The 24,557-nt window shown below is 50.3% G+C and overlaps 1 protein-coding gene across 1 annotated transcript in view; it reads right to left on the reverse strand.

Moving 5' to 3' along the window:
* Positions 1 to 24,557, reverse strand: part of LOC119450127 (LIM/homeobox protein Lhx1) — a 95,474-nt gene that overhangs the window by 41,688 nt on the left and 29,229 nt on the right. The window contains exon 2 of the mRNA XM_037713493.2: positions 10,223 to 10,315. The gene's annotated coding sequence lies outside the window, so the exon portion shown is untranslated. The remainder of the gene's footprint in view (positions 1 to 10,222; positions 10,316 to 24,557) is intronic.

The raw sequence follows: 24,557 nt of genomic DNA on the forward strand, positions 1-24,557 counted from the left end.
GAAGGTGTTGGCTAGAATTTTCTTTTTAATTTATAGCAAAAGTTAAACAATTCCATAGCCAGCTTAGTGCTACAAACGCGGAACAGTAATCGCAATTGGCTTCGGTGGTGCTGTTAAGACACAGAAAGGTTCACACTCGAAGCAACGATATACGACTGAAAACAAAGTAATAAGCGTTACTACCCCGACGTGCGTGCTGTATGCATCGTTGTGACTTGTGATGGTTCTCTAGGTAACGTTGAGCATAACCACTATCGCTGGCTACAGCGTTTACGGGTTACAAGCTGTCGCTGTAAATGCACTTGCAAGCACTCAATGAATTCGCCCTTTCGTGCATACTCATTATTCTACAACGACTGATGGTTAGCAAACCATTGGTCTACAGTAGTGTCCTGCAGTGTTCTGGGTTTTGCTGAACTTAATCGCATGATTATCTTTTTTCGCATGATTGTAAAAAGTTCGTAGACCTTCGTAGACGTGTTTCAGTTATCGCGGGAATGTATGCGATGGAGGTTTGTAGTTCAGAGGGCCATTGTTTTGTTCACGTTTCGCTAACAGCCTGACCGGAGCGTCGTCGGGATTACATACCCATTGTTTAGCTATGCCTAAATTCATATGTGATGTACAAAATCTCACGTACCAAAGTGTAATTCATTATCTTGTACTGATTACTATCCCTTATTTACATTTCTGGTTCTGTAGCTACTCTGCGCGACGATCTTTACCAAGTTTTCTCTCATCAGGATGAACAACAATTGTATCATGTCTGCAGCTGCTGTATACGCCAGCTTTTTTCCTCATTCCCGATACGGTTATATGGGCACGATTCCTCAATAAAAATAAAACACAGCACTTCTCAAGCAACTGTGCGACCTGCAATGAAGTTTGCAGCTATTCAGAACTATCAACACCAGTATACCTGCATTAAACATTTATCTCGATCCCGACTATTTGGCTGCAGAGCAGCTTACGAAACTGCCTCAGACTGTTAACCGCACCAGAAGACCCTTGTTGCCTTAGAATGGCACCCAGCGCTTACCGCGTAGCGCAGCCACATTACCGCTCGCCTGAAAGACTATCCGCACGGAAACTGTGATAAGGCCAACTTTCCTCGTGACGTAGCTCGTCATTCATTTCACGCATCCGATGACTGCACCCCAATTCTAGCTGAAACGCGTTCCACGTGGCTACTCATGAAAGCGGATACCGCATGACACACATTTTGGCCACCACGGTATAGCGTGCTTACCACGCAGCGTGAAATTTACACGCCAACGTCGGCAGAAGCCGCGCCGAAAGCACTTCGGAAATGCGTTCCATATATACCAAGGCCACTTTACATTACCGCTGTTTGTTTTGTTTTTTTGTTTTTTTTTACAAGGCCCTGTAATGCCTCCTTCGAGAAGACTGCTATAACCGCAGGGTCTATCAATCGCCGATTACGCAATCAGAAGTCCATACTTGCCGGCGTGCCTCTCACAACTGTCTAGCTCCATCTGACACAGAATATAAAGCCAAAGGGAGTGGGGAGGTGGAACCAGCGGCGGCGCCTGGCCGGAAACGGGAGCACCGCCTCTTGTGGCAACACGGATTAAAAGGGAAAACGAGACGGCGCGCCCCGGAGAAGCAGGCAAGTCAAAGAAACGGCGCTAGAGACGCACGCTGTTGTAAATAAGATAAATAAATAGAGAGACAGAAAAGGAAAAGATTAGGATGGAGAGAAGAAGGAATGAAAGCAGTGAGGCAGGAGGTGAAAGAGAGCGAAGCCCGGAGAATAGGGCGTCCCTGGGTTCTCCGGCTATAAATTATGGCGTAATCTGGGATTCGGCTTGTGCAGCTATACGTTATAACGTGCCTCGCTGGCCGGTTCGCTGCTTTTCGAGCCGCGACGGCCGGAGAGCGCCGCTCGCGCGAGTCCTCTCTCTTTGGCGCGGGCTGCTTTCGGCGGCCACGCCAAAGTTGGGAGCTGAAGCGAGAAGCACTACACACACGCACACAGGCCGAGGTGTGCGGGCCCGGTGGGGGTGGGTTACTGGGAATGGGCCGTGACTGGGGCTGAAACGGAGAGGGTGAGGGAGGGAAACTTGAAAGGGAAAAAAAATTGCATGAAAACGCGAAGAAAGCTGACGTCAAGCCTGCAGCTCTCTTCGGGTGTCAAAAGATTTTTTTTCTCTCTCTTTCGCGCGTCAGAGAAAGAGGGGAAAACAAACAGAAAGAAACGGCGTTGAGAGGCGTAACGCGGACCCTATATAGTTGCTGAGTAGGGTTAACTTTTCGCGGGCGCAGCATCGTTGTTCGAAATCAGGACGCATGAATCACACGCCTTTCCGTATTACTGCGCGCCCTTTTGGCTCTATTTAGCCGTTATTCACCCGTTCTCCTCTCTTAACTCTTCTTCTAGTTTTGCCACTTTTCTACGTATTTTAAGAACTGGCTCGAGAAATTGCAAGCTTGCTTTCGGATAACATGCTACAATCGCCTTAAAATGCCGACCTCGCATGAGGAAAGAAAAAAAATATAGAACAAAAAAGAAGGTGATAGATGAATACCATGGGCTGATTACTCAATCGGTGCGGCTGACTTCTCAATCTGTGTAACTCTATTTTTGTCTTACAAGGGGTATAAAAATAGTGGATTCACTCACGCCGAGAATAAGGCACAGCGATCAACAATATCAATCGTACCGAAGAACAAACACACTGAAAACCGCACATTAGGCACTAGTGCGTAGTGATGGTTGCCCAAGAATGCAATAAGACCGACATGTATAGAGAGGCATGTAGATGAAAACGTCACGCCTAAGAAGCACGTGGCAACGTGGTTGAAGAGCGCGGTAAATTAATATAAATGTCGTAGTAAATTTGCGTAGTGAGCACTCGATTTACCAAGACCAAAGGCCTATTTGCCGTTGCCCGGCCAACCTCGCTCACGATATGCTCAACATCACGAACGGCTGGCGCCCGCTTTTACGAACACTTCTAAAGGAACTCTTTCCCGAATTCGGGTCCAGATCTTTGATGCGACATACGTCGACGTAAAAATGAAAAACGGGTGGCACCACGGATTTGAAGTTTCCACATAAAGCTTTATGCGACACAAATGTATATCTCTATAGCGCACCGCGCTTACCTAGGCTGTTTTATAAACTTATTTTTATCTTGTACACGTATTTCTTTCCTGCTATCGTTTCCCATTCTCCTCGCAACCTACGCTGGAATGGCACAGCGTGGGCAGCACATTTTGGAGAGGCTACGCAGAGAGAGAGAGGAGGGATATAAGGAAGGCAGGGATGTTAACCAGTCAAGAGTCCGGTTGGCCACCCTACGCTGGGGGAAGGGAGAAGTGCACGAATGGCAGGGCTCATAATGGAATGATCCGGTGTGCTCTTTTTGAAGTTTTCATCGCTTGTCCTGGCGGCCCACGCAAACCACGCGCGAAGCGTCACGCGTCAGGGACCACGGCAATGTTGCAGCAGCAGCAACAACGATTTTATTCTCGCTGATACGATGCAGCGCACGTTTACACAATCTGCGCTGCATCTAGCACGTCCGTATATAGAGACGCGAAGGAGCAAGGACCCTCGACTTTCGAGATTGAAGTCTAAGCCAGCGTTCCACTTCTGTCGCTCACCTATACAGCCTCGCACACTTGACATATAGATACCTCGCTTCACGCATGAGAAGGTGCGTCGATTGTGGTTTCATTTTCTTTCATGTTTATTTGAACAGTATAAAGATGGGAAGATGTTTCGACAACATTATTATGTGAGCACGGAAGAACAACGTTTACATAAGGCTCAGCATTCTTTGAACCTACCAGCCGCAGGTGGCTGGCTGAACGATGAATTGTTGTGCATGTGTGCCGGCATGCAGTGAACTTTTCTTCTCTCCTTCCACTCATCGTTTAGTGCCATTTCCCCAGTTTTCATTGCAGGTAGCCTGGTTAAAGTGCATGTCTGTCCTTTATCGGTTCTGCCTCACTCCTTCCTCTATCTCTCTCTCTTTCATTGTGTTTCACACGGACAGACTATATCTGAAGATTTCGAAAAGGAACAAGACACTTGAAATCAATCAAACAAGTAAACAAACAAACAAACAAGGAATGCGCTCAATGGCAATTTCCTGATCTCCGTCGACAGTTACCTGATTGTCATTGCGTCGCCTACTGAGCCCGAGCCTAAACTCTCGAGCGCCAGAGGCAAGGCTTATCTTGCTTGCAATCCAGGGCCGCATTATTTTGAAAGGAGCCTAATCATCACCTTCATCTTCGATCTCACACACAAGCTAGAAGACGAAGCAACCGAATGGTGCCCGCACTGTAGCGTGCAGGTACGTTTTATTCTGAGCACCACGTGACATTTGCGGGTGTTATCGCAGCGGCAGCCCGGTGTGCAGGTTGGCGTGTCATGCGTGTACCGCGTCACACCTGGTGACAGGACCATGCGTTGACACATCTCAGTAAGCAAACTGTTGCCGTATATACAACGACGGTTTGCACACAGCACACATGCAGTTATAATCAAACAGATGGCTTTTCTTGTTGGTGCTGAATTGCCAAGGATAAACGGTTATTGCCAGCAAACAAACTATCAAGCTCTGATATGGGAGAATTCTAAAAATAATAATAAATAACTAAAAAATGAATGTTGCAATCACGAATTTTCCGGTTTCTCGGGCTGTGACGGGTGAACGCGTCCTGCATGGCGTGAACCAGCACGGCGTCCGTCCTTCATCGCTTTCCGCGTCAATCCGGACGGGGATTGGCTAATCCGAGTTTCATTTGGTCGGATTAGGGAAGGCCCGATTTGGAGTTGCACGGCCGCCTTGATCATCTGGTCGCCGCGCAATGGGGATTTGTATTTGATGATGTCTTTCTACTTGTATTCTATGCGTTTGCTTTACCAAGTCGAAGTGCTGGTTGATTCGCAGGGGTCAGGTACTTCTTTATTGGCCTCTATTTCCCATTATTATTTTTTTGTCCTATGTAAACTTTGTCCATGCTAGCTCTTACGAAACTGTTCATTGCTTCCATGCCATCGCTTATTTCTCATAACACTACTGATGCTACTGCTTTATTAAGGCAAGCGATGTTTCCAGAATCACTACATCATTCGCCGTGGTTACAAGATGCATTAAGTTACGTATGAACCACGTCATAATAGTGTGCGCGGCCGACTTCAGAGCAGTATATATAGCTCGAAATTTGGGACCAAATTTCCTGTTTCTTTAGTGCGATTTTTGAATTCATGTGTTTTCAGACCTGTGAAAGTGAGAAATTACAAATTATTTTCATCAGTCAGGGCAAACAACCTATCTGGCCTCACGGATGCTGGACAGCGGTCCCCCATACATATCTGTAATATTGTAGATATGAACGTTATTTATTTATTTATTTATTTATTTATTTATTTATTTATTTATTTATTTATTTATTTATTTATTATTTATTATTTATTTATTTATTTATTTATTTATTTATTTATTTCAACATACTGCAGCGCTGAAGGGCTCTCGAAGGTGTGGGGAGTACAGGATTCGAAGATTGCAAAGGTGGAAACGAGATACAAGGCAAAATAAACGGTTAGCAATACATAAAACGAATTCAGCAGGCGATACTATTAGAACGTACGTTAATGTTGTTACAACGTACGTGCCTAAATCTAGCGAATTCGTGATTCCACAGGAAGCAACTCGATATCCATCCTCTAACGCAACGGCGAACCTAATTAACGAAGCCACGCGCACACGGTCTGATGCCGTGTTTTTGCGCAGCGATCATATCGGCAATGACAATTTTGGACAGCGCATTGCGCACGGTAAATTTGCTCTCATCGACATTTCCGGCATTTCCGGAGCAGCTCAATACACGGACCCCGAGCTCTTCCATGTTTAGCTAACTAAGCTCTGATTCACTACACAATCACGACATAATTTTGCCATGGTACGCAACACTCCAATCTCCTGCTGTCCAATGTCGCATCACGCAGGGAGACGGTGCCCTTAATTACGCTCGGGTAAATAACGCAGTCCGTCAGACAGCAGCGTACGTTATCGAATCATCATCCATTCGGCCACGCAACAATCACGACGGGTAATGCGCACTAGGCGAAACCGGCGCTGGCCCGTTGACATCAATCATACGTGCCACCACTGTTGTTGTTCCTATGCACAAGTGGCACATGTTGTTGTCCCGAGTGGTTGTGGCGCATACCCACAGTAAGAGATTGTCCATGAATCGGGTGGTTAAATTAGGTGTATACCCACCGCTGTTTTCTGTGTCGTCGTCGTGGTCGTCGTGTTTGTTGCTGTTGTTCCTCTGTGCTCCTGGTCACATATTAAGGTCGCGCGACACCCGGTTGAGCATCATATTATAGCACTCCACCAACAAGAATAACAACCAACCACCGTATCTGCAACAAACATACAAGGTGCCTCTTGCATCTGCAACGACTGCAGCGGAAGCAGGCGACACGAGGTATAATGCAGCTCATGCCGCAAAGAGGGCGAAGAAGAAGAGAACCCTCGATCCTCTCCTGTTCGATTCCTCGGCTCACTGGATGCGGGATTCATCTCGCTAGCGGCCGATGATGAGAAAGCGCTCCGAGGCTCGCGACGTCGCGGGCTCGTTCCGCATGTACGGGCTTCTTCTTCTCGCTACGGCTATGAGGACCGCGGTCGCGCTGCACCGCAGAGAGAGATGAGCGGGGTGTGCCTATAACGAGCCGGGGTATCGAATCTTACCGTCCGATGGCGCAGGGGAGGGGAAAAAAAAGAAAGAAATTCGTTGCGATGGTGGTACAGTGGCGGCGGCGGCGCAATTCCGAGCCGCGCAACAATGGGCCACCCGCCTCCGCCTGGGACACAAGCCGCGACCGGCAACAAACAGAGGAGATGGCGAAATAGAGAGAGAGAGGGAGAGCTTGGCTGCCGCTGGCTGCCTTCCTAAATTAAAATGCCCGATCGAATGCGAGCTGCCGCCGCCGTCGCTGAGCCTGTGTGCTCCTCGAGCAAGAAAATAAAAGAGGGGGGCGACCCCCCCCCCCCCTCCCCTTCTTCCTGTTCCCCGCCCTACGGGCTTTCGCCCCTCGGCGGAAGGTTTTATTTCCCCCAGCTCATTTTCTCGACTTCATTCGAAGAGGAGCGGGGCCCGGTGGTGGTGTGGTGGGATGGGAGCATGAGGAGGAGAGAGAGGGGGTCTCCTATATTGCGTCCCTGGCCGCGACTGCACCGAGGAACCACTGGTGCTGCTGCTACTGCTGCGCCGCCGGGAGGAGATATAAAAGAGGAATTGCATCCTCGAATCGCCTCCCTGCCTTGCCTTGCCCCCTCTTCGCGTGCAGGGTGGCGAGGAAGGGGGGTGAGGCGAGCAAGCAAGCCGGGCGCCGAGAGGAGTTATGATTGGAACCAGCGGGAGGTCATCCGTGTGGAACTGCCGCCGCCGCCGCCGCCGACGCTGCTGCTGCTGCTGCGCTGGCTCCGTAGCGTGAAGGAGTGTGCGCGCGTGTGTGTGCGTGCGTGCTTCGTCGGCAGCAGCGAAAGAACGGTCGCTCGCTCCGCGGCAACGGCGACGGCGGCTGCGTTATTTCGGTTAGAGATTGGCTCCACGGCCACGCTATAACCTCTCGCCTCCTCCGCTTCCGATCTCGCGCAGCGTCGACCCCCAAACCCCCCCATGTTACTCTTCTTTCGCTCTCTCCTTCCTCCTCTCTCGTTCCACCGTTGCCGCCGCTAAACGCTCTATCTCTCTCCCTCTTCTCTCGCGCTCCTCGCGGCGTCGTCGTCATCGTGACCCCCTTTTCTCGGCACCCGCATCCGCAATTTCCTTCCTTTCACCGCAGTATTTTTGTTTCTTCGCGCTTATTCCGCGATTTGTATTCGACATTCTGTCACCCGAGTTTTTTTTTTCTTCTTTTTCTCGTTATGCTTGGTAGTATTCTCTTTCTTTTTCTAGTTTCTTTCAATAACTCATGGCCTTGCCCGCGTGCTCCTCGCCCTGAAATTACGCAACCGATCGCACCGTCGCATGGCACCTGTGGGATGCTTCTCCGAATGCGCACGCGTAAGGTCGATCTGTATCTGTTACTGGCTGTGACAGTTTGTTAATTTCAGCCCCCAACTCATACTCCTTCTCCTCCCCCCCCCCCTACCCGCCCCCTCACTTCACTTGGCCCTCTACTGCTTATAATCAAAGTGCATTGCGCGTCCATATGCATGCATAGCATCTCTGAGAATGAAAGGTAACAAAAAATAAACAAAAAACGGGTATACAAGCGCGCTTCTCGCACATATACACTACAAACATGTCCTTTTGCACGTAACTGCACTTGATGGCCATCTCAGTCCCGTGTGTCGTTTTCTTTCCCATCTGGGGCAGCCCAGATATAACCTCGCTTCGGCGCACCTGTTTCTGACAGTCATGTAGCAGTCATATAACGGGTATTGATCTCGCTCGAGCCCCGCATCGAGCAAGACAAGCCAGCATGCCGTTGGCAAAGTACCCGTATAGTACAGAGTGTATAGCGCGGCGGAGCCCATATCTCGAGCTCTTCGTCGTCACGAAGCCGGAGGCAACTATACAGTCATCGTTTTCTTTTCCCTCGCCGATCCGCTCGCGTCGTTTCATCAGTTCGCCCTGCCATTGTTTTTCGTACGTATTGCGGTTCTCAGTACATCGAGAGGCGACCGCGCAATAAACCTATACCCGCATCACCCGTGCCGCCATTGTACCCACATGGACGGCCAAGCGCGCGTTTATTATAAAGCGTCAATCGTTCGGCGCCATAAATCTCAACCGTGGACTTTGAGGCCAGTCTTTTTGTACGATATTGCGCGGCATAGCTGTCACGGAGTAATAGGTGGGAGAGCCACGAAATTTCAGGAGGCATTCGATGCGGGACCATTCATCCGCGAGCGAGTCCGCCGCCTATCAGTTGGCGAGCTTGACAACTCAATGCGCGTCAGTCCACCGTCGACTAAATATCGTGTTGTGTGTGTGTGCTTGTGTGTGTCACGTCGAAATGAGCTTGCTTCAAGAGTGGCTGGTAATGAGGACGTGTAATTACGCCGGTCTGAAAGCAATATTGTGCGTCACCCGGCGCAACAGCGTGCTGCATATATACGTATACTCGCGGACGCCGGAAACTTCGTTAAGGAATGGATAACAAATAAATAGAAAGAGAAAAAAAATGCACTGTTGTAATTCAATGTTTTGTTCTTTCGGACGTGCAGATAACACGGGAAGGGGGCTTCAGATTTGTATCCATATAGTTAGTGTAGTGAAATGGAACGCACGCGTACCTTATCTGACACGCTGTTCGCTTGTCTGGTCGAGGTTGCACCGCTGACACTATTTCATCCGAAAAGCACACACTCATTCTCACAAACAAGCGTTCGCGTTTGGCCGCTGCTGATATCACCGTGATGCTTCAATGTTAGCTTTGGCCGGTGAAACGAAGTTGCACTATGGAGGAGCGTCATTTTTCGAGCGCTAATTTGTTCGACGTTGCAAATCAATTTCACATCACAGAGCACGAACGTGAAAGAAAGGCAAGCCAGGGAGGACTGATTTTTGGCCCGGAGAATTTGGTATTATAGACCCCGAGTGGGAGGGCGAGCGTGACTTCGGCCTTGGAAGTTGGCGTGTCTGACTCCCATTAAAAAAATTCCTTCCGAAAATTCTGACAGGTCAATTACGCGTCGGAATTTGTACACGTACCACGGCCCACTCAAGGAACTTAATTATATTCTCTATTTATCAGCAAGGAAATTGGTTCTGGTAATGGGAAACATTCTCCGGCATGTGCGACTGGACAACGGTCATATGCACCGTGTCATTAGGGTCAAATATCGAAAAAAATGTTTGGACGTGGCCTGGTTTCGCAAAACTTGCGTTGTCAGATCACCGATTTATTGCACCGCCATACTTGCATGAGAAATTAACAGAATGTGGCATGTGCCCGAAGTAGTTAAGGGGAGAGGGCGGGAGGGGGAGGAGGGTACGTAAACCAGAGACTATCAACTTCATATGTGTGCGAGGTTAAATTTCCCTCCTAGGACGTTACTACTACAAATTGTATCTTAGCAAGTCTGAAAGAGCGAAAAATGGCTTTTTTGACTGCCGCAAGCATCAATAACTATTTTGGCTCATTGATGAGTGCATTTTGTGGACATTAGGCCAGGACTGCGGTGTGCAGCAGCAACATATATACTTCTGTAACACTCACCTTATTCCACTATTTCGTGTCCATCATTCCGTTCCGAGATGCGTCCGTTGTGGACTTGAGCTCTGATACTCAGAGAGTGCGCCCTGAGTCCACCTGCATGCAACAAAATATGCGAAAAGCATTAGCGTGACGTGTTGTCGGTAAAAGAGGGCCAGGGTGCATAATTTCACCTATCGCTTCACCAACGCATCGATTATAGGTACGCGGACAATCTTGAGAAAAAATGAGTCAATAAAACGAGAAGCAAGATGGGAGAAGGTGATTTTGGACGATTTGGGCGAATTATTACCGTAGAAAAGAAGGGCATTTGAAGATCGAATTCTGAAAAAGCGCTGGACTGAATGAATAACTGGAAACAGGCACTACTCCTATATATTCGAAGTTTGTGGCCTGCCCAGTGGCGTGCCGAATGTGACTCATTAAGGGACCACTTGAAGCTGTCATCTGACGATATACAGAGAGATACACACATCTGTATACAGACAGCGTATACTTCAACAATATAGCTGCTTGAAACCTTTACTGCTATACTCGCACTTTAAACGCGACGCGATATTAATCACAAAGTAACGACTTCCCGGTCTGGCATGCTACTTGCGCTTATGGGTAGCAAATGATGTGTACGCAATGATACTAATAACGCACAAACGACCCTACACACGAACACGCACACGCGCGCTAAAGTTATCAGGAATGTCTTTTTAAGGCCTGTAGCTCTCAGGAATAACAGAAGCACTTTTTAGCAGTGATAACAGAGTAGTGAGACTGACCACGCTGTATATATGTTGATAGAGTGCTTCACTTTCTCTGGGTGCTTGAAGCTGCGACAATAATCAATAAAGAAACCGCATCTATCTGTCGATAACGAAAAGCATCCCGTTAATCTTCTATTGTGAGAATGAGTAGCAAGCAACAAACACTATCGGAAGGAAGACCTCTTCGAAGCTGATAAGATTGCCGGGCTGTATGCAGCGTCCAATACCTCTATTCGGCGCAAATTAAAAAGATATATAGAAAGATGAGACCCGGAAAATGACTCGTCGTTATCAGTAGTATTTCAGTACCAGTTCGTGTAAATCGCTGCTTACGTCTATTCCACTAGAAAGCGTGACTTCACCGACTTTACTGAGACAACGAGTTCATTATTTTCTTTTCACGTAACGTCAAGAGGAGCATGCCAGGCCTTTTGTGAACCACCATCAACCTCGATTTTCATGAAAGTCAGCATCTTTCTCTCTCTCTAGTGATCTGCAGTATAACAGACTGTATGTGGCATCAACAGCAGCATCAAAACTGCGATAAGCGCAAAAGAGGCCCGAAGATCCCAAAAATTTCCAGTATTTAATTTGTGAGACATCCACTGCATTTTCTCTTTCTCTCTCTCTCCTCTTCTTTTCTTTTTCTTTTTTAAATCTTACGTAACAGTTGCCACATGTCTCGAACATATATACAAGCCGTCAACTTAATGTAGCACAACCTCAATTATTATCGTTCTATGGATGAACGTAATATGCGCACAAAAATTTACTGCGACGTGCTGCCTCGAATTCAACGTGTATCGTCGCGTGCTGCTGCGTGCTGATGTGGATATTAAGAGGCCCGTTGCTTCTTATGCACAGGCATGTGGTATCCACGGTTGCGCATGCGCGCAGGCTGACAATAATTCCCGCTAGATATATTGAACGAGAACGTCTATTTTAAGCAACATATCGGAAACAATTGAATCTTAATTGAATTTTTAGTCCACCACAATGTAATTCCTAACAGCTTACTTTTCATCTATACGGGACATGAAACCCCGTCAGTCAAGTGCAAGACGCGACATTAATTATTTAAATTTAGTGATGCGATTTTATATATATACTAGTTAGAGTCAGAATCTGGAGTCCCCCAATCAGATTGTGGTGTACCCCACTATCTCTCTCTCTCTCTCTTCTCTCTCTCTCTCTATATATATATATATATATATATATATATATATTGCGCTGAAACATATTCACAAGATGAGTCCCGCCGATGTTCGCAAGGTTCCGGAAAACTTCGTGGTGGGAAAAGCTGGGTTCACTTTGTAGATTCACGCCACAGTTTCACCTGGCTCTCAGCATTATCTTCGATGGACGAAACAAACTAGCAAACAGCAACAACAAAAAAGAGGAAAGAAAAAACAAACAGACACGATTAAATTGAACGAACGGGGCAGAGAAAAAAAAAATGAAGCCATGCGGGAAAAGAGCACACGGCCCCGTCCAAGCCCGCGCCTGCCGTCAACGTTGTCCATATAACCGCACCTCGATCGGCGGGCGGTTCGCCTCGTGGGTGCCGGCTATTATTACGTTTGGGCGCGAAACCGCTCCCGGGCGCCATTATTTTGACCCCCTGCACGGAGCGCCCTGCTCTCCGCATCATCTTCCGCGCAGGACAAAAAAATAAAAAATAAAAGAGAGCACGAGGATGAGGTTGGTAGCTGGCGGTGGTGGCGCGGAGGCAAACTAGCCTAATCTCGTTCCCGTGTTGCTCTGCAGCGCACGGAAGGGGCGACCGTGAGAGATGGGGGCGCTTGTTCATCGCCTATTCCCGAAAACCCATTCCTCGTATATCCCTTCGTCCCGCATTCCCTCTTTCTTTTGTGTTTATCCTCTCGCGCCAGCGCATTCTCGCGCATCTACGTTCTGAGCCCCTTTTCTATGTTTCCTATTCGTTCCTTTCTTTCTGGTTTTTTTTTTTTTTCATTTTCCGTTCGGTATATTCGGCCCGGCCTCATCGACGAACGCTGTCCCCTTCCCATCGCATGTATTCCCGCCAGCGCCGGGACGGCGGCGAGTTCGAATTAGATCGCGGTTATGGGCAATTCGGTGGTTGCCCTCCCCGCACGCCTCGGGATAAGAAACTCATCGGCGCACGCTTCCCCCGACGCCTCTCACGACGCCAATCGAGTACTGTGCCGCGGCTCATTCGCCAGCGGTACGCCGAGTAGGGAACGCTGGGCGAGTCTCTCTTCTAGTTTCGTTGCTTGTCGCTCAACCCTCGTGCGACTTGCCTCCGTCTCTCGGCACATATATATATATATATATGTGTGTGTGTGTGTGTGTGTGTGTGTGTGTGTGTGTGTGTGTGTGTGTGTGTGTGTGTGTGTGTGTGTGTGTGTGTGTGTGTGTGTGTGTGTGTTTACGGTGCTATGATAACGTACCTTATTTGGCGAGTTTAACGTTTGTAATGCATACGGACGCAAAGAAATAGCGTTGTCGAACATGGCCGCATCCCCGTCTCCCGCTTCAGTGTGAATTCTCGTGATGACTGCGCTCTCACTCGCGTATACATCGCCAGTAACATGCAGCGCGAAATAGGTGGGGTGAGGGCACACCGAAAACACAATCGGCGTTATGTTCCGTATGGTCGCTGCGAAAAGAGCTTTCGCTTTCTCTAAACTTACGTGAAACGTTGGTTATGAGTGCATAGCGCGTCCAATTTTCGAGATTGTTCGGCGATTCCGGCGCCCGTAGGCCTAACGAGACGTGTCCGCATAGCAACAACAGGATGACTGCTAATGAATTGTCTTGGCTTGGATACGTTTGGCACGAGGCACCAGGCGGCGCCCTAGTTGTACAACGTCTTCCGACGTTTGGGTTCCTGTACGCTAAATTAAATGTCTTGAAAGGACGGGCATCGTAACGTCCCCGCAAAGCTAGCTTACGGTTAACGTACGTAAGCTGACAAACGCTACTCTAAAACTGTCTAATTATAATTTTTTATGCATAAGTTACTTTGACTGTCGTGCCCTGGAATGGTTCTTTGTAGATTTATAGAAGAACTATGTGCATAACCAGTTTCTAATCACGAGTCGAGGGCTGAAATCGGTGTAACTGATTGTACAATGCTTTCTTTCTCTGCCCGAAACAAACGCTGGCTGTCACAGTTTGTCAAGCCGAAATCTCGTTTATATTATTCGCAGTAAAAGAACACAAAGAAAGATAGGAAGCTTGAACCCGGACTAATTACTTTCCATGAAAGGCCTATAGAAAATAGTTGAGTTAGGCTACTTGGTAAGCGGTGAACAGCGCAATTACACGGACACTCGCGTCCATTTATCGCTAGAATGTGATTCTTGCGCTGCTTACACTAGCTTGTATGGACAGCGTCGCAAGAAATATAATAATGGTGCACCGCGAACAATGGCGTTATCGTTAAATACTATTCATCTCCAATCGCTGCCGCCGCAGGGCAATCTCAAGTATGCAGGGCCCCAGCGACGCGACGAGTCTGTCGCACCTGCATCGAGGCATGCGAATAGCAAAGCACTGTCGCACGCCGAGGCCCTCATCGCAACCCAGCTGCCGTTTCAATATTCAGAGTACAATTCCCTCGACCACGGCTAACCACACGCTGCTCGGCGTGAGACATATCAATGATGCACGGCTCACTTTCACCATATGATTCATTGTCGAGCGCGGAATTTCTTGCATGGCCCCGCATGGCGCTGTATGCGCCAGGATTGGGTGTACAAAAGGACGATATATATATATATATAAGGACACATATTCGAAACTGATGTCGCATGCAAAACAGGATCCCCGTGTGATGCCGATGCCAAACCTCTTCGCAATAACGCGATGAATCCGCGGAGAGAAAAAAGAAAGAGGGACAAAAACGTAATGAAAGATAAAGCCGGTAAAGCGGCTGCATGGCTTATCCGTCTGAAAAGGAGCGCCAACGAGGAAATGAGAAAAACGCCGGGTCCTGTGACGCCCTCGACGGTTGCTGTCGAACGGCCGCCGCTGGTATGCGGCCCCATAACGCGACGAGCCTTCGAAATTGGAGCTGCGTGGTGCCTCTATCAAGCACGCGTTATACGCGCTTCTCCGCTGCCGCGCACTGTTTTCCCTTTTTTCTTCATCTTCTCTCTCTCCCTCTCTCTCGCTGCGCGTTTTCCTCTTCCCCCGCTGTTTTGTTTCTCTGTAGTGCGCACCCGCTCGCTGCCTCTCGTACAGATAAGCGCAAACCAATGTCCTGCACACGTCAGTGGCCAACAAGCGGTCATGCTTTATATATATATATATATATATATATATATATATATATATATATATATATGTATATATATATACACTGTTACGCGACGCGAGAAAAACGGGGTTTATTGAACATGCTTCAGGGCGAGCCTCCGTCGGGCCAAAAACGTTCCGAACCTTTCTAGTCTTCTCCACTGACACTCTTTCGTCTTCCACTCATGCGGCTACATTGAATAATATATATATATATATATATATATATATATATATATATATATAAAGCATCACGACACGTAGTCGCTGTCCATGTGCAGCCCATCTGCGTGCGCTACGAGCGCCTGCTCTGTTGGAGGAGGAACCGCGCTGTACGTGCGTCCGTCAGTGTATATAGCTCCCGTAATAATAGCCGCAATAAAGCACAGCTGCACGGAACCGAAAAGAAATAAAACGACAGAACAACAAGGAGGGCGATAATCCAAGAACAGCAGCGGTGACGAGGGCACTGAAATAAAAGCTACGAAGGCCCCCGACAAGGCAAAGAAGTTCGCGCCGAGCAAGTGGGCAACGCCAACAACGGACATCCAGCGGCGCTGCGGCAGGAAAACAAGAACTTCCCGAGCGCGCGCAACAATGGACGAAGAGGGACACAAATGCTGCTGCCCGCGTAAGAAACGACGCCTGCTGCTCGTAGCAGCACTGCAGGCGATCGTGGGCCGTGTAAGTATGTATACCTGCTATAAGCGGAGGCAAGGAAAAGCATAGATAGAGAGAAAGGGTGGAGGCAGGCAGGCAAAGCCCGCTTACGTATACGCGTGGTTGGCAGCATCGGCGCGGCCGGCTGTGACATACGGGCAGGCAGCGCGAGGCAATACGCAAGCGCGCGCCACTGCTTGCACGCTCACACGCGATCACGCGAGCGGGCGGAGGAGACGACTGTAGCCGCCCTTATTGGATTGCCGTGCGCCGTCTGTCCCGGTCGCTGCGCTAGTGGTGGGACGTCGCGTCGACCGGGGAAAGACGTGATCATCACGCAACGAGGCAGAGAGGGCGACTCGGCACGCACTACAAAGGCCACCGCCGCGCCGTCACTGCCGCAACAACAACAACAGCAGCAGCAGCAGCAGCATACGTACTACGCTGCCGAGAGCCTTATTTCTCTGGCTGGCAGCGCCGGCGCGGAGGGACCCTATTGCTGCCAATATGCGTGTCAATTCAGTGGCAGGAGGCGCCGCAGCACGAACTACCTTCTCCTCTTTGCCTCCTCTCACGGCACCTCTCTCAGCTCTCTACATTCACGCCTTCTCCTCCCTTCGCCATCAACACGAGGAAGCCCTGCTCAATACCGTCGCAACGCCGCTGTTGGCAATCACCTCTGACCCCCCCCGCACCCAGTCCCCGCCCACGCTCAATCGCGCAGCCCCCCTACCCTTGGGCATCACAGTTGGCGGCTTTCTCGCCGAGAGCGTCAGAAGTGCGCGACCCGTTGTCCAGCTTGCCCCCGTGTAGGACGGAAGCAACGACCGCCTCTGGCAACTTGAATTGCTCGGATGCCGGAGGTGTCGTCTCCAGGCCCGTTTCGCGTGACCGAAACAGCGCGAACGAGAAAAGAAGTAGTTGGCGCGCGATCCGCGCAGGCTTTCTCTATTTCGCGGTGCCCAAGGCGGCTCTCGCGCGCGCTACAGCAGCGACGATGTCTGCCGCTTATTGGCCTTCTCCGGGCGGCCTCAATTTCGAGAGAGCGGTTTTTCGTGTCGATAGATCCTATCGCCTGCGGGACGAGGGTTATTCCCGCATTTCGCTTCCTCTTGTATACAATCTCCTCAGTCCGGGTTCTTTATTTATTTCGCCCCGTTTTCGCATTGCACAAACCCCCCCCCCCCCCCCCAAAAAAAAAAAAAAAAAAAAAAAACACCTCAATTTCGATCGTCGCGGAACAGCCACCGGCGTTCCTTGTTTTTTGTTTTTTTTCTTCTCTCTCTCTCTACTCGTAGCCCCTTTCTCGTTCCTTTTCAATTTTCACGCCCCCTGATCTGTATGTACGCTAATTTATTCGCTCAAGTCGATACAAAATGTTGTTCTTCCTAGCACGCTCGTAATATAGAACTTGGGGTGTTTCAGATGGTTTCTTCGTTCTACCTAGTGCGTTCGCCTAATGCGCCTGTACCGTATTTTATACCGATGACGCGCTTTTGCGGTCAGACGGTCCGTCAGTGGCTCAGAAGGACTTGTAGGTTCCACCAGCCATCCCTTACAGCTTTATACTTCTTGGTGGTGCGGTTAAATAGAGGAAGGGGGGTGGATGCGCACTACTGTCCAAGAGTAAGAAATATACCGATGTTCTAAGAAAAAATGTATTTTGTCGTCACCCGTCCAAGCGAAAACCAATTAACTAGAAATCAGTAGATCAGGTTTAGTGACAGAGAACTCCGAACTTATGTCGTCCTCTGGAGGGGTAAAACGCATTCGCCGCAGAGCGTTTAAGCCAACGACGGACAGTTCACCGATATGTTCGTGCGCAAGCTGTCTTCGTAAGAACAAGTACTGACACAAGATGAAAGCAACAATTTGACGACAAAACAAGCTGCAGTCATAACAAAGAGCTTTCACAGGCTGTTTCATGCACATTTCGCTCTGATATTGTGATCGATGTAATCTTATGTAGAAGCGCTAGCTGGCACGAAGCCGGCCCGAGAGTGTCGCCCATATGTTTAGTCTCAGATACCGATTTAGCAGGAAGCACGCGGCGTTAGGCGGGAATTCTAGAAGTCATTTTAACTGCCATCGGTCTTGGTGCAGGCGATATTTAATTTCGATATTTAATTTGCGCTGTTAGGTTCTAGCAATCTGCCAGTCCTTCACCGATCTGACCAGAAGAGAAATAGTAACAGACACCCAGCAAAAATCAAGGCGACCGCCCATTGCTCCCCGCCAATTCGCACCATCACGAAACGCTATGCTTCGCACCGGCAGGTCGTCACCTGCATGCGATGATGGCGAGTGACGAATGTACAGCCGGCCGCCAACTCGGTAGGCAGGCGGCAAGCGTTACACGCATTTGCCTCGCCGGTCAAAATGCAATTACGCGGGCGCGCGGCAACTCCTCTCAACATCCGTCCCACAAGCCGTGTACAAGTGGCCCGTTGCACGGTCGTCTGGGAGAGAAAACGAAAAGCGAACACGAGGAGTCGGCGCGCTATTCAAACCGGCGCGAAAGTTGATTTTACTTTTTTTTCCCCTTCATTTTCGGCCGTCCAGCAGGAATCATCACGTATACGCGCAATGTTCTCCCCTATTCATTCATTGTGCAAGCGAGGCGCGCCTGTCCCGAGCTCGATTCGCAATTTGCCCACTGGTGCCCGCCGTTAAAGCAGGGAGTGAGAAAGAAAGCATGAGAAAAACTGTAGGACGAGAGATGAGGGCGAACCAGCTGTAGAACGAGCGAAAGTAATAGAGGAAGGAGGGAAAGAGGGAGGGGGGACTGAGCGCGTGTGTAGGAGCACCGCGGTTCTCATTCACCGGACGAGTCTCCCACCCTGCGCGCGCTGCCAAACGCAGCAGCAGGTCGATCGCAGCTGAAATCATGCTCTCACGCACCATTACCTGCCGTTCATACATAACGAACGTCGAGGAGACCCGGCGAATGAAAGGGAAGGACGGGACAAGCGACCACCGCCGCCGTTATAACGCAGAAACGCGCCTCGCCGCCGCCGCGATGTGCGCTTCTAGAAGCGCGGGAGTGGCGGAGAGCACGGACGACAGGCCACGGGGGGGGAGGAAGAGGGGGCGACTTCGCAATCCAATTTTGCGAGCATTAGAGAAAAGAGCACGAATGGGCGGCGGATGAAGGCGCACGGAGCGGAGGGTGGAGGGGTTTCCGTGATAGGAAAAGAAAGGACGGGATAATGGAAAGAGGGCAGGAGGGTTGGGCTGCTCCCTCACACACCGCTGGAGCTTTCTCTCCGGACCGGCGGCGTCCGCAATCGGCGCAACCTGACGGCTGGCTGGATGGCGGGTGGGCGCGTGTACCGTGCATTCACGCTTCGGCGGAGCTTGGCGAGGCTTCGCGCCGCGCATATATATCTCATACGCGTGCACATCACGACCGCGCGTGATCGCCGACAACGGGCGCGCGTTTCATGCATCTAGATTAGAAAAAAGGGGGAAGGGAGAAGCAAGAGAGCTGGAGTATGAGAGACGAACGGAAGGGAGGGCTTCAGGGAGACGGGTGCGCGCGCGCTCGCGCCTGGAAACGCACTCCTAAATATGAATGCGGTGCGTACAAATTTCTGGTCCATGCATAATTGAGCTCGTATATCCCGTTAGCGTGAGGGAGAGCGAATGCGGGACAAGGGGGAGAATGAGGAGTGGAGGTGTAGGGCAGGTGACATGCCTGTTTGGCAGTAGACATTGCGGTGCCTAAATCATATTTGCCACAGCTTCACCCCCCCCTCCTCCTACCACCTCTCCCTCTCTCACAGCCGACATCCATACGGTCTGCCCCCCTTCCCCTCTTCTGGACGACTTGTGGGTACAAGAACTGCCCCTAGTCCAGTTGCCGCTGATGCTGATGCTTTTGATGTTGCTACTGGTACTGGCGTCCATGCAATCCACGCCTCGCAAGCTGCGGGCGTGAGGCGCCAGAAAGGGCCATTTATTTGGCCGAACGCGACGCGCGCACGCCGGAACGGCCTGCGCCAGCACCGTCGTTCCCGCTCCCCATCCTCTCACCTCCGTCCACATCGACGAACGTTCGGAGAGAACAGCCGCTCGCCGGCGCCGGTGGCAGTGGTGGTGGTGCGCGGACCAGCAGGCCGTGTAAGCGCGCACGGGTCTCCCGTTCCTGCCGCCGACTCCCGCCTTCGCTTCTTGCTATGGATATTGCGCCATAAATATTGCGTCGCGGCTCGAACTCCGGGTCCGGCCCGGCCGAGCGTGAGCTCGCCGCCGCGCGGGATGCCGATGTGTCCGTTCTCTAATGCGCGCGTCGGGTGGCCCCCTCCTCACGTCCGCGCCGTGCTTCCAGAGGTTCGTTTGATAGAGGCGGTGCAGTCGGCAGTTGCTGTTATTGTTGGTGCTGAGGCCTGCGCGGCGAAAAAGCGTCGTTTCCCTCGTCGCAGGAAAGGCGCCACACTGTATATACTTATATATCCCCTTTGCCGCCGCCGCCACGTTCGGCGCTGCACCCAAAATGACGCCCATAAGCACGTTTTCTTTGGTTCGCTCCCTCGAGGATCCCAGCCGTTCGCGACGAATCCCGGTCTCTGCGCTATAGTCGATCGGGGTTGCGTGAGGCCGAAGCTTCTGATACCGGAATGTGCGGATCCCCTCACCTATAGCTTTTCGAGTTTGTGCGCGTCTGTGCTTGCCCGCGTTCCGGTTCAGCAACGCGTTTCGATCGATTTCCCCTACCTCTCTCTCTCTCTCTCGCTGCTCTCTGAACTTTGACACCTAATGACGTGTTCAGTCATGTGCATCTCTGCTGCGTGCCAAGCGCAATCGATTACGCTCTCCGCGCGGCGTGGGCTATTTACGCGTGTAGCCCTCCTACAGCCATCTCTGCTAGTAGAACCGCGCTTGAGCTGCTTAGTTTTGTTTTTAAGAGTCATAGATGTTACACGGCTACTTTTCAGCAAATCATGCTTGCGTGTCGATAGCGAGCAGGCGTTCTGCAAAAGTGAGTGCTGCATTTTATTCAGCCTCTTTCGAAACACCCGGCATGTCTCTCGACTCCAGCGAAGACACGTATTCGGCCAAGTGAGCCACTACCAGCGCCCATGTGCGAGCGTGCCCTATATTTCACGACAAGAAATGCAAAATCCAATGCCATCGATTGCAGCCCGTCATACTTCAAGCAATGCAAAATCCAATACCCCAAATTATTATTTCACTTGATTTTCATGGTAAAAGAGGAAAAAAAATGCGATCCGTTCTCACTCGGAAGAAGAAAATTTTAAACTGAGCTGTCGACATGTGCTGCGACTGGGACGCCAGGTGGCGAGTGAGGATGACGGCGCTCGCAGGAGCTTTTGCTATCTGGAGCACGGCAAAGCATAGCCTTCGAGATTTGTGGTGGGATGTAGAAACCGCCTATCGCGCTTTTCGTTTCGTACTCGATCTTAACCCGCATATCGTACTTTAATGGCTGTCCGTTAGGATCGAGTAACTACGGTACTCTTTTCCCTCGGTGTGGCATCGCGCTTTGCTCGTGCGCATTTCAGCCGGTTGATCCTTAAAGGGCACGTCACCGCGGAAGTTCGAGCGGGACCTGGAGAAAGAAGTACGCGGGGTGCGAAATGTGTGAGGTGACGGGGGAAGGGAAGTGTGAAACCGGGTTCCTGACGCGCAGAGGGTGTGATGCCCTTGCGGGAACCGCGGCATCGACCCTGCTGTTTCGGCGGGCACTCGACCCATGCGCCAGCGACGCTCGTCCTGATCGCACCCTCGGGAGTAGCAAGGCGCGCGCGCTCGCGCCAGCGTGCAAGCGAGCAACGATGCCCTGCCACATCGCCGCTTTGGAACACACCACCGCGGCCATTCCAGCGTCGCTCGTCGGCCGGAAGCAATAACAGTAAAGACCGAGCAGGCCTTGCCTCCTTTCCCTCTGGGTCTTTGTTCACTCGGCACCCGACGAGGACGACGTTAGGCACGTTTTTTTTTTTTTTTTTTTTTTTTTTTTCTGGAGCGCCTGTTAAACTGTCCTTTATTTTTATCAGGATTTTTTGTTTTCGTGGCTGTGAACTCCTAATTTTTTTTGTACAGCATTGTTCTCCGAGACACGGTGCCGAACCTCGGAAAGTGCGTGCCCCCTGCGCAACACGACATGGACGAGCGAAGGACCTCGGCGTTTTGTGGCTCGAATTTGCTTTCGAATAAGAATGCTTGGCCAGAAGTGCTTGCGGAATGCCATGTAAGTTTGGGCTAGTCCACACTTTCCTTGCTAGAGCTTGACAATGCACATCGGACGAAGCACAGACTCATACGAGAGACAGGCAAGCGCTTACTACCATTTAAGTTTATTTGTATAGGAATAAATTTAATCACGCAGTAAAAGAAAAGGTATAATAAAAGAAACGTTAGAACCGATATCTCATCTTGGCATCTATACCAACATGTACAGTTACATTCAGGTGTAGTGTATCCAATACGGACGCGTGCTTGCTCTTCATTTTAACGCAGTAGCCCTATCTAGTGGCAGAAGAGTAAGGCTTTCTAAAGCTCTCTAATAGCAAAATGGTGCCGCATCTTCCCGACCAGGCGGCTTCCGTTAAAATCGCAGTAAATAGCAGATATAGGCTCGTGTGTTTAGTCATGCGTCTATATATTTCGTGCGTGATATCCGTTCACGTTAAGCAAACGTCACGAATAGGTTCGATGAAGTCACGTGCACAGAATGCACTTTACGGACGACGCCTTCGTTCACACGCCACTTGACACTCTCTATGGGTATCCGGCCTTGCCCGCGTGTTTCAAAGCTGTTAAGACCACTATTGTTTCGGTTTGCGACGGTCTTCGAACCCTTGCCGGAAGTGCCGGTTTCCGAACGTGTCACTTAAAGTCAAAGTATCGGACGCTGCAGATTTCGTTAGCGTTTCGTACACGCCCTGAACTCTGAGGGAATATCCCAACGTTTGTTACTCGCTCATCAATCCGTTTGAATTGCTTAATTGCTGAACTCAGCTACGAAGGAAGGCCCTTCTTCTCCTTGTTTTACGTCATTTTACTATAGTATTAGAAGTGTACCAACTACAGACAGTTTTATAGCATCACGTCATGAAAGTCCAGTGGTGCTAACGTAATTGTTTACTGTATGCAAGAGAATCACGAAAAACTGCTGCCGTCAATCTCCTCAATGTAGCGAAACGCATTCGCGCGCCAATATTGCATTCTTCGTAACCGTCCCTCTTGTTTACAAACACTAAAGCTCGCACAAAAAAGGGAGTCAGCTGTTAGTCAGCTCTCCTGTCGTCTTCCGTCACGACACTGCGCACTTATCTGCTGACGTCAAGGATAGTAATTACGAAAAAAGCCCATGTCGTACACATCGCAGATCTTCGTCATCGTCTTCATTCTCGTTCACTCGTCTATTAAACGCCGCTTATTGCGCGCGCCGCAAGCACCGACATCGTATATACGTTTCATGAAATAGGCACCCCTGGTGCCATGCGCGCTGGCTGTGCTTTTCCCCGAGACCACGCAGGCCACATTACCTGCGGGGGCAGCCCACGCAATAACGTCCAATTTGGGAATGGTACGAATGCGTCGCCGCGCGACGACGACGACCGCACCCAGGAAACGCGCGTCAATCAGCGGGCGTGTCGTCGTCATCTCGTCGTCATCTCACAAATGACTGACCTCGGGCGCCAGCAGCGCGCGCCGTGGCCACGCTCTAATTTATCTTCGCGCCCAAAGAGATTGCCCCCGCCGCTTAGGAGAAGGCCGCTATACCCTCTTCCCCTTCCCTTCTCTGCACCATGCCTTTACCTCGCCTCGCTAGATGCGTGCACCATGGTAGAAGCTGAACGTTATAGCACCCAATCGGTGGAGGCTGTGTCCGCAAGCAGTTTCACCGCACGAGAGAGCACGAGACAACCCCTGATTGACTGGAGACTCAGTAATCACTATCCGCCGAGGCAGTGCCACGCAATTCAGGAACCGAGTGTTCCTCAATCAAGTGAATGAATGACTGACAGACTTATTGATTTATTTACTCTGTTTATTTTTGCATCGCAAAGTAAAGCCGGCATGTTATGAGAAGCGCAGTATAGTGCTGGGCTCCGTCAAAGAAAACCGGCGTTCTTTGGCACACGCCAAATTTGCGGATCACCAAATCGAAATGCGCCATTATGCGGCAGGGAAAGGAGCTGGAAACCCCAGCACCAGAACTCCGTAGCCACTGCTTCGGGCGGCCATTCACGAATCGCTCTTACACGTGGCAGCGGTTTTCTGAGTCCAGCGACTGCGTGGTTATCTGACACGGGTTCTACAGCTTCAACATCAATGCAGAGTATTAGCGAGCCCACAGCACGCACGCTGTCTCCCTCTATTCTCGGCTCCTTCCGGCGGCTAGGTAGTTGGCTCCTTGGTTCGTTTATTACCGCTCGTAGAGGTCTGCACTTCTCCTTCACCTCCTTGGAGGTGGCTTTCGGCGCGTGACGCTAATTTCCTTGATAGACCGTCGTAATTTCGCGCGACGGCGGGCGTACGCAGTCTGCGCGCGCTTTTCTTTCTCTTTTCTCTCTCCTTGCACTCCGTTTGCTGCGGGTGATTGCGCGGCGATTTCCAGCCATGGAGGGAGCCTATCGAGTGCCCCAGCGGTTGATGTATAATTA

This window comes from Dermacentor silvarum, chromosome 4, assembly GCF_013339745.2.
Source record: "Dermacentor silvarum isolate Dsil-2018 chromosome 4, BIME_Dsil_1.4, whole genome shotgun sequence".
Taxonomy (NCBI): Eukaryota; Metazoa; Arthropoda; class Arachnida; order Ixodida; family Ixodidae; genus Dermacentor; species Dermacentor silvarum.